This window comes from Pseudophryne corroboree, chromosome 3, assembly GCF_028390025.1.
Source record: "Pseudophryne corroboree isolate aPseCor3 chromosome 3, aPseCor3.hap2, whole genome shotgun sequence".
NCBI classification, from domain to species: Eukaryota; Metazoa; Chordata; class Amphibia; order Anura; family Myobatrachidae; genus Pseudophryne; species Pseudophryne corroboree.
The window spans coordinates 780,360,282-780,377,221 of record NC_086446.1 but is presented as its reverse complement, the minus strand read 5'-3'; the positions used below and the strand labels follow the sequence as shown (position 1 = coordinate 780,377,221).

Below are 16,940 nucleotides of genomic sequence, written 5' to 3'. Positions count from 1 at the left end.
AAACTGGATGCTTGATTACATGGAACAAAACACGATAAATGGAATATTTCAGGTTAAACATAGATGCAAAATAAACATGAAGAAATCTGGGTTTAAATCAAGCAGGGGAAAAATAACATACCAAAAATGAAGTGATCAGGCAGGAATGGAAACAAACTGCAAATAATAGTCCAGAAATGTAGATGTTGAACTGGCAGGGTAAGAAGTCCAGAAGCAAGGCACATGCGTTTTAGCAAACTGCAGGGAAGTCTCCAAGAAGCAAATAAGGCAGAATCTGGACAGGGTTACTGGAGAGAGCCCAGTCTCACTCCATACGGAACCGCAATGATCTGCAACTAAGTGCCTGTGAGCTGGAGTTAAATAGCAGCAGGGTGTTGGGCTCCAGGTGCACACAATCAGGTAATTACCCTGCAGAGGCAGTGTGCAACTGCCATTCAGACCTGAGGCAACAAGTGAGACCCCTAGAGGCAGGAATGAGGTAATGCAAGGCAAAACAAAACACAAATATTCCTAACAACAACATTATCACCACATGTGGCGAAAATATGTTGCGTGGTGTGAGGCCAGGAAGGCCCCACGAAGAAATTTCAACTCGGTCGATTCCTGCATTTCCTGCAAACAGGAGTGTCTATGGGCCTCAAATTGGGGTCCATTAAGGTTCAAATTTCGGCCCTGTCGATTTTTCTTCCAGAAAGAATTGGCTTCAGTTCCTGAAGTCCAGAAGTTTGTCAAGGGAGTATTGCATATACAACCCCCTTTTGTGCCTCCAGTGGCACTGTGGGATCTCAACGTAGTTCTGGGATTCCTCAAAACACATTGGTTTAAAACCAGTCAAATCTGTGGATTTGAAGCATCTCACATGAAAAGTGAACATGCTCTTGGACCTGGCCTGGACCAGGCGAGTGTCAAATTGGTGTTTTTTTTTCTCAAAAAAGCCCATATCTGTTTGTCCATTCGGACAGGGCAGAGCTGCGGACTCGTCCCCAGTTCTCTCCCTAAGGTGGTGTCAGTGTTTCACCTGAACCAGCTTATTGTGGTGTCTTGCGCCTACTAGGGACTTGGAGGACTCCAAGTTGCTAGATGTGGTCAGGGCCCTGAAAATATAGGTTCCAGGACGGCTGGAGTCAGGAAAACTGACTTGCTGTTATCCTGTATGCACCCAACAAACTGGGTGCTCTTGCTTCTAAGCAGACTTTTGCTAGTTGGATGTGTAATACAATTCAGCTTGCACATTCTGTGGCAGGCCTGCCACAGCCAAAATATGTAAATGCCCATTCCACAAGGAAGGTGGGCTCATCTTGGGCGGCTGCCCGAGGGGTCTCGGCTTTACAACTTTGCCGAGCGGCTATTTAGTCAGGGGCAAACACGTTTGTAAAATCCTACAAATTTGATAACCTGGCTAAGGAGGACCTGGAGTTCTCTCATTCGGTGCTGCAGAGTCATCCGCACTCTCCCGCCCGTTTGGGAGCTTTGGTATAATCCCCATGGTCCTTTCAGGAACCCCAGCATCCACTAGGACGATAGAGAAAATAAGAATTTACTTACCGATAATTCTATTTCTCGGAGTCCGTAGTGGATGCTGGGCGCCCATCCCAAGTGCGGATTATCTGCAATACTTGTACATAGTTACAAAAATCGGGTTATTATTGTTGTGAGCCATCTTTCAGAGGCTCCGCTGTTATCATACTGTTAACTGGGTTCAGATCACAGGTTGTACAGTGTGATTGGTGTGGCTGGTATGAGTCTTACCCGGGATTCATAAATCCTTCCTTATTGTGTACGCTCGTCCGGGCACAGTATCCTAACTGAGGCTTGGAGGAGGGTCATAGGGGGAGGAGCCAGTGCACACCACCTGATCCTAAAGCTTTACTTTTTGTGCCCTGTCTCCTGCGGAGCCGCTATTCCCCATGGTCCTTTCAGGAACCCCAGCATCCACTACGGACTCCGAGAAATAGAATTATCGGTAAGTAAATTCTTATTTTTAGTAGTTAATAGGCCTCCCTCTCAGTCAGAAAATAAAAGCTGACCCCTTTCACGCCAATTACAGTTGTTGTGTCTTTATTTTATAAGATAAGTGTGCTTGAGTGGCGCATGGATGCATCTGACGTGTGAGGTTTAAGAAATCGGGCATTGGTGAGGAGGCTTATAAGTCTTACTCTAATTGGCAGAAGGGCATGCTTATCTTTGCGGCTTGTTATTTGGAATCTAGATCTCAGGAGCACATGAATATAATTAAATGCATGTATTTGCTTCACGAATTGGCCAGATCTGGGCGCGGAACAGGATGGAGGTCCTATGATGAGGAGTTTCGTAGAAAACAGAATGGCAAGGAAATCATAGATTTTGGTAAAAAAAGATGTAGAGATTTTTGTAGATGTTACTCAACCTCTAAAAAGTGGTTCAGAGGGTTTGGCTGAGAAGCGAGGCAATACCAGTAACAGATGGATGGCGGGTAAGAATAAATCAGGCATATGCTATGCCTTTAATAATAGTCAATGTAGCCTAGGGTTCAGGTGTCGTTTTCAGCATGTTTGTATCCGCTGTGAGGGATTCCACCCCATCAAAAACTGCCAGCAGACTGCCGGTGGTAGAAGGGGTTTGCACAAGCAGCAGCAACGAGTCCTGGCAGCTGCTGGAGCTAAGTAGGGCCCCCACTCCAGTGAAATTGGACAAATTATTGCATTGGTTGGATTATTAATTCCAAATAGAGAAGACGCTGAGTTGATAAGGTTAGGTTTTCCGTTGCCTATTAAAGGACAAGTAAACTGTGGTTCGGTTTGCAATTTACGCTTGGCTGAGGAGTTTCCAGCAATTTTGAAAGAAAAAGTAGATAAGGAGGTTGCTTTGGGTAGGATGGTAGGGCCTTTCAGTTGTCCCCCAGTGTCTAATTTAATTTTGTCCCCAGTGGGGGTTGTTCCAAAAAAGACTCCGGGTAAATTCAGATTAATTCAGCACTTATCCTTTCCAAAAGGGTCTTCAGTTAATGATGCAATTCCTGAGTATCTGTCCATGGTAATTTATCAGTCTTTTGAGGATGCGTTGGCTAAGGTTAGATCGTTCGGTAGAGGGGCGTTGATGAGTAAAATTGATATAGAGTCGGCTTTTAGGCTTTTGCCTATTGATCCGGAATTTTTTCGTTATTTAGGTTTCCGCCTGAATGATGGTTTTTATGTTGATAGATGTCTCCCAATGGGTTGCTCTATATCTTGTTCATATTTTGAAAAATTTAGCAGTTTTTTGCATTGGTGCATTTCTGAAAATTCAGGTCAGTCTGGAATTGTTAATTATTTAGATGATTTTTTGTTCATGGGTCCAGCCGGGTCTGACATGTGTGGCAATATTTTACCAAATGCCTTGTCATTGTTTAAGGAATTTGGGGTCCCAGTAGCTGAGGAGAAGACGGTAGGTCCTATATCGGTGTTGACTTTTTTGGGAATCAAAATTGATACTATTGAGGGTTGCTGCCGTTTACCCATTGAAAAAATAGATGAATTAAAAGGAGAGATATTCGTGGCAAATGGCAAGTTGATGTTGAGACAAGCTCAGTCATTATTGGGGTCTCTCAATTTTGCTTGCCGAGTTATATATAAGGTTTTCAGCAGGAAGTTGGAGAGAGCTACAGCGGGTGTTAAAAAACCTAGTCATTTCATAAGATTATCCAAAGAAATTCGTAGGTATCTGCTCATTTGGGATGAGGTATTGGCTACTTTTAATGGTGTTCGCTTTTGGCAGTCTATACCCAGATCCAATGTAGAGTTGCAATTATTCACTGACGCGGCAGGTTCTACGGGTTTTGGAGCGTACCTGGAGGGTAGGCGGTGTGCTTCCCCATTGTTATGATTCCAGCACTCTGGTCTGAGGTGGTCCTATTGCAAGGACCGGAGCACTGGAACGGAATGCTGGGGAAGGGAGCGGGAATAGAAAGTAGCCCCTGGCGCCCTAACTCCGTTGTCTCGCCCGTGTGGTCAGAAATCCCCTGCGAGACTATGGTTGCTTGAGCCCATGGCAGCCGCGTTTGAAGGGCGGATTATGTCTGCCCAACTCCGATGCCCCCTCAGGTCTTAATGGGAGACAAAGGGAAATCCGAGACAGGGTGATAACAAGGGGCCCTCTGACTAAACAACCAGGCCAGGGGCTACAAGCTAACTGACTAAACCTGAGGTATGTGCGGTAACCCGCCAGGGAAAAGGACAACCAAAATCCACTAGTCCGTACTCCTACCCAGCACCGCTGGATACCAGAGTGGATCTGTGGGAGCGGAATCCTCCGCAAAAGCTCCGGAACACAAATAATAAATGATAAATAATTAAGCGGCCCAAGCCGCAACACACGGCTACGCCGTGACTCACGAACACCACAGGATGTTCAAAGGTGCTCAGTCAGGACTCCAGGAACAGATGACGACTTCCGAGTACAGGACAACTGAGAACAGGAACGACCGGATACAGCAGGACTGGAAACACTTTCAGCAAACAGATTCAGCATTCAGGAAGCTATTACCGGCGTCTGTGAGAAGCCCAGGAAGTGTATTTAACAGGGAGTCCTCCAATCAGCTGTTTGGAGGCTGATTGGATTAAATGCCATACAGCTGCCAAGCTGCATGGCCAGGAAAACAGACATCTCATAATTTAAATTGAACCCAGCAACGGGGAACGCAGTCCGTAAGTGGCGTCCCCGTTGCTAGGGTCCGTGCGGCTCCGTGCGCCCGGCGACTAGCGTTGCCAGGGAGCCGGCGGCTGTACGCGCACGGCGTCCCTGGTTGCTAGGCGCCGGGCCGCAGCGACGAGCGGACCCCGGCGCCTAACAGTACCCCCCCCTTGAGGAGGGGTCAAGGAACCCCTAAAGCCAGGTTTCCGAGGAAATTCCCGAAAAAATGCCCTCTTGAGCCTCGGGGCATGGAGATCCTTATCCAGGACCCAAGACCTTTCTTCTGGACCATAGCCTCTCCAGTGCACCAGAAAATAAAGCCGACCCCGGGACAATTTGGAATCGAGAACCTTCTCTACCAAGAACTCCTGATGACCCTGTACATCTACTGGTGATTTCCCCTGAGAGATCTTCCGAGGAAATCTACTGGATGAAACGTATGGTTTCAACAGGGAGCAATGGAACGTATTTCCGATCCGGAGAGCTCTTGGTAAACGTAACCGGAAAGCAACTGGATTGATTTTTTTAATAATATGAAATGGTCCAATAAATTTGGGGCCCAATCTAGCTGAGGTTTGTCAAAGTTTAATGTTACGAGTCGACAACCATACCCTATCTCCCACCTTAAAAGTGCAAGGCCGCCGGAGCCTGTCAGAAAAATTTTTCTCTCGAAATGCCGCTTTTCTGAGAGCAAGGTGCACTTTTCTCCAAATGAGTCTGAGATGAGAGGTTAAGGTTAGCGAGGAGACAGAGGAATGTTGAAAAAAAGAATTAGCTCTGGGGTGAAAACCAAAAACTGAAAAGAATGGAGACACATTAGTGGAGGAATGACAAGAATTGTTGTACGCAAACTCCGCCAAAGGAAGAAACTCGGACCAATCATTCTGGAGTTTGGCTGAGTACAAACGCAAATACTGTTTTAATGATTGATTAACTCGCTCGGTCTGCCCGTTGGATTGGGGATGGTAGCCGGACGTTAAAGACAATTTCATCTTTAATGAGGCACAAAAAGACTTCCAAAATTGTGCAATGAATTGTGGACCCCGATCAGAAACAATATCAGTGGGTAACCCATGAAGTCTGAAAACATGGCGGAGAAACAAAACTGCCAATCCCTGGGCAGATGGCAGTCGGGGAAGAGCAATGAAATGGGCCATCTTGCTAAAACGGTCCACTACCACCCATATGACTCGGAATCCGGCTGACAGAGGGAGGTCTACCACAAAATCCATGGAAATATGAGACCATGGCCTGAGAGGAACATTTAAGGGCATAAGTTGCCCGATAGGCAAGGAACGGGGAACTTTATGCTGTGCACAGACCTGACAAGAAAAAACAAACTCCTTAATGTCTTTAGAAAGACCAGGCCACCATACTGAGCGGGAGACTAATTCCAAAGTCTTAGAGATCCCCGGATGCCCGGCAACTTTGCTATCGTGAAACTCAGTCAAAACAGTAGCTCTCAAAAACTCAGGGACATAAAGACGACCAGCAGGAGTATTCCCAGGAGCTTGATGTTGAAGCTGCTTTAACTGGGTAAATAAATCTTGTGTGAGGCCTGCCCAAATGGCTGAAGACGAAAGTATGGGAGTAACAGGACTGTTATTATGAACTGGAAGAAAACTGCGTGACAGGGCATCCGCCTTGGTATTCTTGGAACCTGGCCTGAAGGTGATAATAAACTTGAAACGAGTAAAAAATAAAGCCCAACGAGCCTGCCGGGCATTCAGCCGCTTAGCTGATTCGATGTACTGAAGATTTTTGTGGTCAGTCAATACTGAAATGGTATGTGTTGCTCCCTCAAGCCAATGCCTCCACTCCTCGAAAGCCCATTTAATAGCCAGTAACTCCCGGTTACCAACATCGTAGTTGGATTCAGCGGATGAGAATTTCCTGGACATAAAGGCACAAGGATGTAATTCTAGAGAGTCTGGATCCTTCTGGGATAGGATAGCCCCCACTCCAACCTCCGAGGCATCAACCTCAACAATGAAGGGCAATTCTGGGTTGGGATGTCTGAGGACTGGGGCTGAGACGAAAGCTTGTTTCAAGGCCTGAAAGGATAACTCAGCTTCACGTGACCAGTTGGTAGGATCCGCTCCCTTCTTAGTCAGTGCCACAATGGGAGCAACCAGGTCGGAAAAAGAATGAATAAATCTTCTATAATAATTCGCAAACCCTAAAAAGCGCTGAATTGCTTTTAAGTTGGTGGGTTGCGCCCAACTAAGGATGGCTTGGAGCTTCTTTGGTTCCATACAGAATCCCCGAGGGGAAATAATGTACCCTAAAAAGGATACCTCCGTGACATGAAACTCACACTTCTCCAGCTTGGCATATAGGTGATTTTCACGTAATTTTTGAAGAACCTGACGCACCTGGGTAACATGTTGTTCAATAGAGTCAGAATAGATCAGGATATCGTCTAAGTAAACGACCACGAATCTTCCAAGAAAATCACGGAGCACATCGTTAATGAGATCCTGGAAAACTGCCGGAGCGTTAGACAAGCCGAACGGCATCACCAGATACTCGTAGTGACCCGACTGAGTACTGAACGCCGTTTTCCACTCATCTCCCGACTTGATTCGGATGAGGTTATACGCTCCCCTCAGGTCAATCTTAGAAAAGATCACAGCCGAACGCAGCTGATCAAAGAGGACAGAAATCAGCGGCAGAGGGTAAGTATTTTTAACTGAGATCTTATTCAGGGCTCTAAAGTCGATGCAAGGTCTGAGTGATCCATCTTTCTTCTCCACAAAGAAGAAGCCTGCACTTAAAGGGGATTTAGATGGCCTAATAAATCCTTTCCCTAGGCTCTCCTTAACATACTCATTCATGGCCGCAGTTTCTGGTCCGGACAATGCATATAACCTTCCCTTTGGCAATGTGGCACCAGGAATTAGCTCAATAGCACAATCATAAGGCCGATGGGGAGGCAGATTGTCCGCATTGCCCTTGGAAAATACATCAACAAAGTCCTGGTATTCCACGGGAATGGGTTCGGGAATGGCAGCAGCTATTCTGACGGGAAACGTAATACATTCCTTATTACAGATGGTACCCCATTGTGAGATCTCCCCCGACTGCCAATCAATGATGGGATTATGAAAGGCCAGCCAAGGGTGACCCAGAACCACTGGAACTGCTGGGCAATGGGTAAGGAAAAACTCAATCTTTTCGGAATGAAGAGCTCCTACCGTAAGTAGTACAGGGGGTGTACAGAGGGAAATAACCCCATTGGACAAGGGACTCCCGTCTAAACCATGCATGGTGACACACCTACCCAAGTTTAACTGAGGAATACCTAAGGCCTTGGCCCACGTTAAGTCCATAAAGTTCCCTGCAGCTCCACTGTCAACAAAAGCCGACACCGAAGAACTGAGGCTGCCAAAGGAAACTTTAGCTGGGACTAACAGGGAGTTATTCGAGGAGATAAGCTGTAGACCAAAGTGAACCCCCTCACAATTCACTTGGTCGAGGCGTTTCCCGACTTGTTCGGACAATTACGGGCAAAATGTCCCTTACCCCCACAGTACAAACAAAGACCAGAGTTTTGCCTTCTGGCTCTTTCTTCAGGAGACAGTTTGGAGAGACCCATCTGCATGGGCTCCTCTATGTCCTCAGGAATGGAAAATACACACGGAGTAGATCTGACAGGTGCTCCTTTTTCAGCCCTCCGCTCTCTGAGACGACGATCAATCTTAATAGAAAGCTCCATGAGTTTATCGAGAGTCTCAGGAGCGGGATACTGAAGGAGACTGTCTTTTATAGACTCAGATAAGCCGAGGCGAAACTGACTGCGCAGGGCTGGGTCATTCCAGCCACAGTCGTTCGACTAACGGCGAAACTCTGTACAATAAACCTCTGCAGGATTTCTACCTTGTCTGAGAGCGCGTAACTGACTCTCGGCGGATGCCTCTCTATCAGGGTCATCATACAAAAGCCCTAAAGACCCCAGAAAGGCGTCTACAGACAACAATGCCGGATCCTCTGCTTTTAAACCAAAAGCCCAGGTCTGGGGATCCCCCTGGAGCAAAGAAATAATAATTCCGACCCGCTGAGATTCAGTACCTGAGGAGATAGGTCTTAAACGAAAATAAAGTTTACAGGACTCTTTAAAATTAAAAAACTGCTTCCTATCACCAGAAAAACGGTCAGGCAAGTGCATTTTCGGTTCAGGAACTACCCTCGGGGAAGTTCGTAAAAGATCTTCCTGCGACTTCACCCGAAGGGAAAGATCCTGAACCATTTGAGTAAGTTCTTGAATCTGGCTAACTAGAAGCTGGCCAGGATTTGGCCCTAAACCAGTGGGATTCATGAGGCCGACAAACCTTACAAAACTGAATAAGGGAAAAAATCAAACCCTGTTTAATTTTAAGTTTTGGTGTGGCCGGTAATAATGTTATGATTCCAGCACTCTGGTCTGAGGTGGTCCTATTGCAAGGACCGGAGCACTGGAACGGAATGCTGGGGAAGGGAGCGGGAATAGAAAGTAGCCCCTGGCGCCCTAACTCCGTTGTCTCGCCCGTGTGGTCAGAAATCCCCTGCGAGACTATGGTTGCTTGAGCCCATGGCAGCCGCGTTTGAAGGGCGGATTATGTCTGCCCAACTCCGATGCCCCCTCAGGTCTTAATGGGAGACAAAGGGAAATCCGAGACAGGGTGATAACAAGGGGCCCTCTGACTAAACAACCAGGCCAGGGGCTACAAGCTAACTGACTAAACCTGAGGTATGTGCGGTAACCCGCCAGGGAAAAGGACAACCAAAATCCACTAGTCCGTACTCCTACCCAGCACCGCTGGATACCAGAGTGGATCTGTGGGAGCGGAATCCTCCGCAAAAGCTCCGGAACACAAATAATAAATGATAAATAATTAAGCGGCCCAAGCCGCAACACACGGCTACGCCGTGACTCACGAACACCACAGGATGTTCAAAGGTGCTCAGTCAGGACTCCAGGAACAGATGACGACTTCCGAGTACAGGACAACTGAGAACAGGAACGACCGGATACAGCAGGACTGGAAACACTTTCAGCAAACAGATTCAGCATTCAGGAAGCTATTACCGGCGTCTGTGAGAAGCCCAGGAAGTGTATTTAACAGGGAGTCCTCCAATCAGCTGTTTGGAGGCTGATTGGATTAAATGCCATACAGCTGCCAAGCTGCATGGCCAGGAAAACAGACATCTCATAATTTAAATTGAACCCAGCAACGGGGAACGCAGTCCGTAAGTGGCGTCCCCGTTGCTAGGGTCCGTGCGGCTCCGTGCGCCCGGCGTCTAGCGTTGCCAGGGAGCCGGCGGCTGTACGCGCACGGCGTCCCTGGTTGCTAGGCGCCGGGCCGCAGCGACGAGCGGACCCCGGCGCCTAACACCCATGGCCTAAAACCTGGTTTGATGAGGGACTTACTAGTAATATGTTATTATTAGAATTATTCCCTATCATGGTAGCTCTGGAGTTATGGCATGAGGTCTTGGCCAATCTGTCAGTAGTTTTTTGGTGTGACAATTTGGGTGTGGTCCATGCGATTAATAGTCAGAAAGCTGCTGGCCTTCCTGTGCTGCGATTGTTGGGTCAGATTGTTTTGCGTTGCCTTCAATCGAATATAAGTTTTCGCGCTAGGCATGTTCCAGGCATTGAAAACGGTGTGGCAGATGCGCTTTTGCGTTTCGAGTGGCGCAGGTTTAGGGTGCTAGCTGCGAATGCGAATGTATCTGGTGACCCTTGCCCGTCTTATGCCTGGCAGGTGATACGCCCGGATTGGAGGGCTTAGCTCTACGATCCTTGGCACCTTCCACCCTTCGAGGGTACAGAAACGCTATGGGAGAGTGGGAGAGATATGTCCGTTTACATCAGGACCAAGGTAAGACTGATTATGCAATGTTATTGAATTACGTTTGGGAATGTTTTAGCGCAGGCAGGTCAAGAGGGTTTGTAACACGTTTACTGTCTGCTCTTTCTTATTTCTTGAGACTTGAAGGCCGGCATGATTTTACTAAATCTTTCTTTTTAGCAAGGATTCTAAAAGGGTGGGCTCGAGTGATGCCCCCTGTACAAGATGCACAAAGGCCAATAACCATTTCAATATTGCGGCGCATGGCGGTCGTGTTGCATGAGGTCTGTGCATCTGATTATGAAGCACTCTTATTTAAATTGTGTTTCGCCATGGCCTTTTTCGTAGAGATGAGCGCCGGAAATTTTTCGGGTTTTGTGTTTTGGTTTTGGGTTCGGTTCCGCGGCCGTGTTTTGGGTTCGACCGCGTTTTGGCAAAACCTCACCGAATTTTTTTTGTCGGATTCGGGTGTGTTTTGGATTCGGGTGTTTTTTTCAAAAAACCCTAAAAAACAGCTTAAATCATAGAATTTGGGGGTCATTTTGATCCCAAAGTATTATTAACCTCAAAAACCATAATTTACACTCATTTTCAGTCTATTCTGAATACCTCACACCTCACAATATTATTTTTAGTCCTAAAATTTGCACCGAGGTCGCTGTGTGAGTAAGATAAGCGACCCTAGTGGCCGACACAAACACCGGGCCCATCTAGGAGTGGCACTGCAGTGTCACGCAGGATGTCCCTTCCAAAAAACCCTCCCCAAACAGCACATGACGCAAAGAAAAAAAGAGGCGCAATGAGGTAGCTGACTGTGTGAGTAAGATAAGCGACCCTAGTGGCCGACACAAACACCGGGCCCATCTAGGAGTGGCACTGCAGTGTCACGCAGGATGTCCCTTCCAAAAAACCCTCCCCAAACAGCACATGACGCAAAGAAAAAAAGAGGCGCAATGAGGTAGCTGACTGTGTGAGTAAGATAAGCGACCCTAGTGGCCGACACAAACACCGGGCCCATCTAGGAGTGGCACTGCAGTGTCACGCAGGATGGCCCTTCCAAAAAACCCTCCCCAAACAGCACATGACGCAAAGAAAAATAAAAGAAAAAAGAGGTGCAAGATGGAATTGTCCTTGGGCCCTCCCACCCACCCTTATGTTGTATAAACAGGACATGCACACTTTAACCAACCCATCATTTCAGTGACAGGGTCTGCCACACGACTGTGACTGATATGACGGGTTGGTTTGGACCCCCCCAAAAAAAGAAGCAATTAATCTCTCCTTGCACAAACTGGCTCTACAGAGGCAAGATGTCCACCTCATCATCATCCTCCGATATATCACCGTGTACATCCCCCTCCTCACAGATTATCAATTCGTCCCCACTGGAATCCACCATCTCAGCTCCCTGTGTACTTTGTGGAGGCAATTGCTGCTGGTCAATGTCTCCGCGGAGGAATTGATTATAATTCATTTTAATGAACATCATCTTCTCCACATTTTCTGGATGTAACCTCGTACGCCGATTGCTGACAAGGTGAGCGGCGGCACTAAACACTCTTTCGGAGTACACACTTGTGGGAGGGCAACTTAGGTAGAATAAAGCCAGTTTGTGCAAGGGCCTCCAAATTGCCTCTTTTTCCTGCCAGTATAAGTACGGACTGTGTGACGTGCCTACTTGGATGCGGTCACTCATATAATCCTCCACCATTCTTTCAATGTTGAGAGAATCATATGCAGTGACAGTAGACGACATGTCCGTAATCGTTGTCAGGTCCTTCAGTCCGGACCAGATGTCAGCATCAGCAGTCGCTCCAGACTGCCCTGCATCACCGCCAGCGGGTGGGCTCGGAATTCTGAGCCTTTTCCTCGCACCCCCAGTTGCGGGAGAATGTGAAGGAGGAGATGTTGACAGGTCGCGTTCCGCTTGACTTGACAATTTTCTCACCAGCATGTCTTTCAACCCCAGCAGACTTGTGTCTGCCGGAAAGAGAGATCCAAGGTAGGCTTTAAATCTAGGATCGAGCACGGTGGCCAAAATGTAGTGCTCTGATTTCAACAGATTGACCACCCGTGAATCCTTGTTAAGCGAATTAAGGGCTCCATCCACAAGTCCCACATGCCTAGCGGAATCGCTCCGTGTTAGCTCCTCCTTCAATGTCTCCAGCTTCTTCTGCAAAAGCCTGATGAGGGGAATGACCTGACTCAGGCTGGCAGTGTCTGAACTGACTTCACGTGTGGCAAGTTCAAAGGGCATCAGAACCTTGCACAACGTTGAAATCATTCTCCACTGCGCTTGAGACAGGTGCATTCCACCTCCTATATCGTGCTCAATTGTATAGGCTTGAATGGCCTTTTGCTGCTCCTCCAACCTCTGAAGCATATAGAGGGTTGAATTCCACCTCGTTACCACTTCTTGCTTCAGATGATGGCAGGGCAGGTTCAGTAGTTTTTGGTGGTGCTCCAGTCTTCTGTACGTGGTGCCTGTACGCCGAAAGTGTCCCGCAATTCTTCTGGCCACCGACAGCATCTCTTGCACGCCCCTGTCGTTTTTTAAAAAATTCTGCACCACCAAATTCAAGGTATGTGCAAAACATGGGACGTGCTGGAATTTGCCCATATTTAATGCACACACAATATTGCTGGCGTTGTCCGATGCCACAAATCCACAGGAGAGTCCAATTGGGGTAAGCTATTCCGCGATGATCTTCCTCAGTTGCCGTAAGAGGTTTTCAGCTGTGTGCGTATTCTGGAAAGCGGTGATACAAAGCGTAGCCTGCCTAGGAAAGAGTTGGCGTTTGCGAGATGCTGCTACTGGTGCCGCCGCTGCTGTTCTTGCGGCGGGAGTCCATACATCTACCCAGTGGGCTGTCACAGTCATATAGTCCTGACCCTGCCCTGCTCCACTTGTCCACATGTCCGTGGTTAAGTGGACATTGGGTACAACTGCATTTTTTAGGACACTGGTGAGTCTTTTTCTGACGTCCGTGTACATTCTCGGTATCGCCTGCCTAGAGAAGTGGAACCTAGATGGTATTTGGTAACGGGGGCACACTGCCTCAATAAATTGTCTAGTTCCCTGTGAACTAACGGCGGATACCGGACGCACGTCTAACACCAACATAGTTGTCAAGGCCTCAGTTATCCGCTTTGCAGCAGGATGACTGCTGTGATATTTCATCTTCCTCGCAAAGGACTGTTGAACAGTCAATTGCTTACTGGAAGTAGTACAAGTGGGCTTACGACTTCCCCTCTGGGATGACCATCGACTCCCAGCAGCAACAACAGCAGCGCCAGCAGCAGTAGGCGTTACACGCAAGGATGCATCGGAGGAATCCCAGGCAGGAGAGGAATCGTCAGAATTGCCAGTGACATGGCCTGCAGGACAATTGGCATTCCTGGGGAAGGAGGAAATTGACAATGAGGGAGTTGGTGGGGTGGTTTGCGTGAGCTTGGTTACAAGAGGAAGGGATTTACTGGTCAGTGGACTGCTTCCGCTGTCGCCCAAAGTTTTTGAACTTGTCACTGACTTATTATGAATGCGCTGCAGGTGACGTATAAGGGAGGATGTTCCGAGGTGGTTAACGTCCTTACCCCTACTTATTACAGCTTGACAAAGGCAACACACGGCTTGACACCTGTTGTCCGCATTTCTGTTGAAATACTTCCACACCGAAGAGCTGATTTTTTTGGTATTTTCACCAGGCATGTCAGTGGCCATATTCCTCCCACGGACAACAGGTGTCTCCCCGGGTGCCTGACTTAAACAAACCACCTCACCATCAGAATCCTCCTGGTCAATTTCCTCCCCAGCGCCAGCAACACCCATATCCTCCTCATCCTGGTGTACTTCAACACTGACATCTTCAATCTGACTATCAGGAACTGGACTGCGGGTGCTCCTTCCAGCACTTGCAGGGGGCGTGCAAATGGTGGAAGGCGCATGCTCTTCACGTCCAGTGTTGGGAAGGTCAGGCATCGCAACCGACACAATTGGACTCTCCTTGTGGATTTGGGATTTCGAAGAACGCACAGTTCTTTGCGGTGCTTTTGCCAGCTTGAGTCTTTTCAGTTTTCTAGCGAGAGGTTGAGTGCTTCCATCCTCATGTGATGCTGAACCACTAGCCATGAACATAGGCCAGGGCCTTAGCCGTTCCTTGCCACTCCGTGTGGTAAATGGCATATTGGCAAGTTTACGCTTCTCCTCCGACAATTTTATTTTAGGTTTTGGAGTCCTTTTTTTACTGATATTTGGTGTTTTGGATTTGACATGCTCTGTACTATGACATTGGGCATCGGCCTTGGCAGATGACGTTGCTGGCATTTCATCGTCTCGGCCATGACTAGTGGCAGCAGCTTCAGCACGAGGTGGAAGTGGATCTTGATCTTTCCCTAATTTTGGAACCTCAACATTTTTGTTCTCTATATTTTAATAGGCACAACTAAAAGGCACCTCAGGTAAACAATGGAGATGGATGGATACTAGTATACAATTATGGATGGACTGCCGAGTGCCGACACAGAGGTAGCTACAGCCGTGGACTATTGTACTGTACTGTGTCTGCTGCTAATATAGACTGGATGATAATGAGATGTAGTATGTATAAAGAAGAAAGAAAAAAAAACCACGGATAGGTGGTATACAATTATGGACGGACTGCCGAGTGCCGACACAGAGGTAGCTACAGCCGTGGACTACCGTACTGTACTGTGTCTGCTGCTAATATAGACTGGATGATAATGAGATGTAGTATGTATAAAGAAGAAAGAAAAAAAAACCACGGGTAGGTGGTATACAATTATGGATGGACTGCCGAGTGCCGACACAGAGGTAGCTACAGCCGTGGACTACCGTACTGTGTCTGCTGCTAATATAGACTGGTTGATAATGAGATGTAGTATGTATAAAGAAGAAAGAAAAAAAAAAACACGGGTAGGTGGTATACAATTATGGACGGACTGCCGAGTGCCGACACAGAGGTAGCTACAGCCGTGGACTACCGTACTGTACTGTGTCTGCTGCTAATATAGACTGGATGATAATGAGATGTAGTATGTATAAAGAAGAAAGAAAAAAAAACCACGGGTAGGTGGTATACAATTATGGATGGACTGCCGAGTGCCGACACAGAGGTAGCTACAGCCGTGGACTACCGTACTGTGTCTGCTGCTAATATAGACTGGTTGATAATGAGATGTAGTATGTATAAAGAAGAAAGAAAAAAAAACCACGGGTAGGTGGTATACAATTATGGATGGACTGCCGAGTGCCGACACAGAGGTAGCTACAGCCGTGGACTACCGTACTGTGTCTGCTGCTAATATAGACTGGTTGATAATGAGATGTAGTATGTATAAAGAAGAAAGAAAAAAAAAACCACGGGTAGGTGGTATACAATTATGGACGGACTGACGAGTGCCGACACAGAGGTAGCTACAGCCGTGGACTACCGTACTGTACTGTGTCTGCTGCTAATATAGACTGGATGATAATGAGATGTAGTATGTATAAAGAAGAAAGAAAAAAAAACCACGGGTAGGTGGTATACAATTATGGATGGACTGCTGAGTGCCGACACAGAGGTAGCTACAGCCGTGGACTACCGTACTGTGTCTGCTGCTAATATAGACTGGTTGATAATGAGATGTAGTATGTATAAAGAAGAAAGAAAAAAAAAACCACGGGTAGGTGGTATACAATTATGGACGGACTGCCGAGTGCCGACACAGAGGTAGCTACAGCCGTGGACTACCGTACTGTACTGTGTCTGCTGCTAATATAGACTGGATGATAATGAGATGTAGTATGTATAAAGAAGAAAGAAAAAAAAAACACGGGTAGGTGGTATACAATTATGGATGGACTGCCGAGTGCCGACACAGAGGTAGCTACAGCCGTGAACTACCGTACTGTGTCTGCTGCGACTGGATGATAAATAATGATATAAAAAATATATATATATCACTACTGCAGCCGGACAGGTATATATTATATAATGACGGACCTGCTGGACACTGTCTGTCAGCAGAATGAGTTTTTTATTTTATAGAATAAAAAAACACCACACAAGTCACACGACGTGTGTTTAACTTTTACAGGCAGACATTCACAATACAATATAGTATACTATATACTGGTGGTCAGGTCACTGGTCAGTCACACTGGCAGTGGCACTCCTGCAGAAAAAAAGTGTGCACTGTTTAATTTTAATATGTACTCCTGGCTCCTGCTATAACCTAACTGCTCCCCAGTCTCCCCCACAATTAAGCTGTGTGAGCACAGTCAGATATTATACATAGATGATGCAGCAGCACACTGGGCTGAGCACAGATATGGTATGTGACTGAGTCACTGTGTATCGTTTTTTCAGGCAGAGAACGGATTATATTAAATAATATAAAACTGCACTGGTGGTCACTGGTCAGTCACTAGTATAACTAACTAATACTATCAGCAAA

General features: G+C 47.0%; 1 long non-coding RNA gene across 1 annotated transcript in view; it reads left to right on the top strand.

The window, feature by feature from the left end:
- The window catches only part of LOC135058265 (uncharacterized), a 100,531-nt gene that overhangs the window by 81,248 nt on the left and 2,343 nt on the right, over window positions 1-16,940 (top strand). The window contains exon 3 of the long non-coding RNA XR_010244714.1: window positions 10,395-10,511. This is a non-coding gene — a long non-coding RNA (uncharacterized LOC135058265). The remainder of the gene's footprint in view (window positions 1-10,394; window positions 10,512-16,940) is intronic.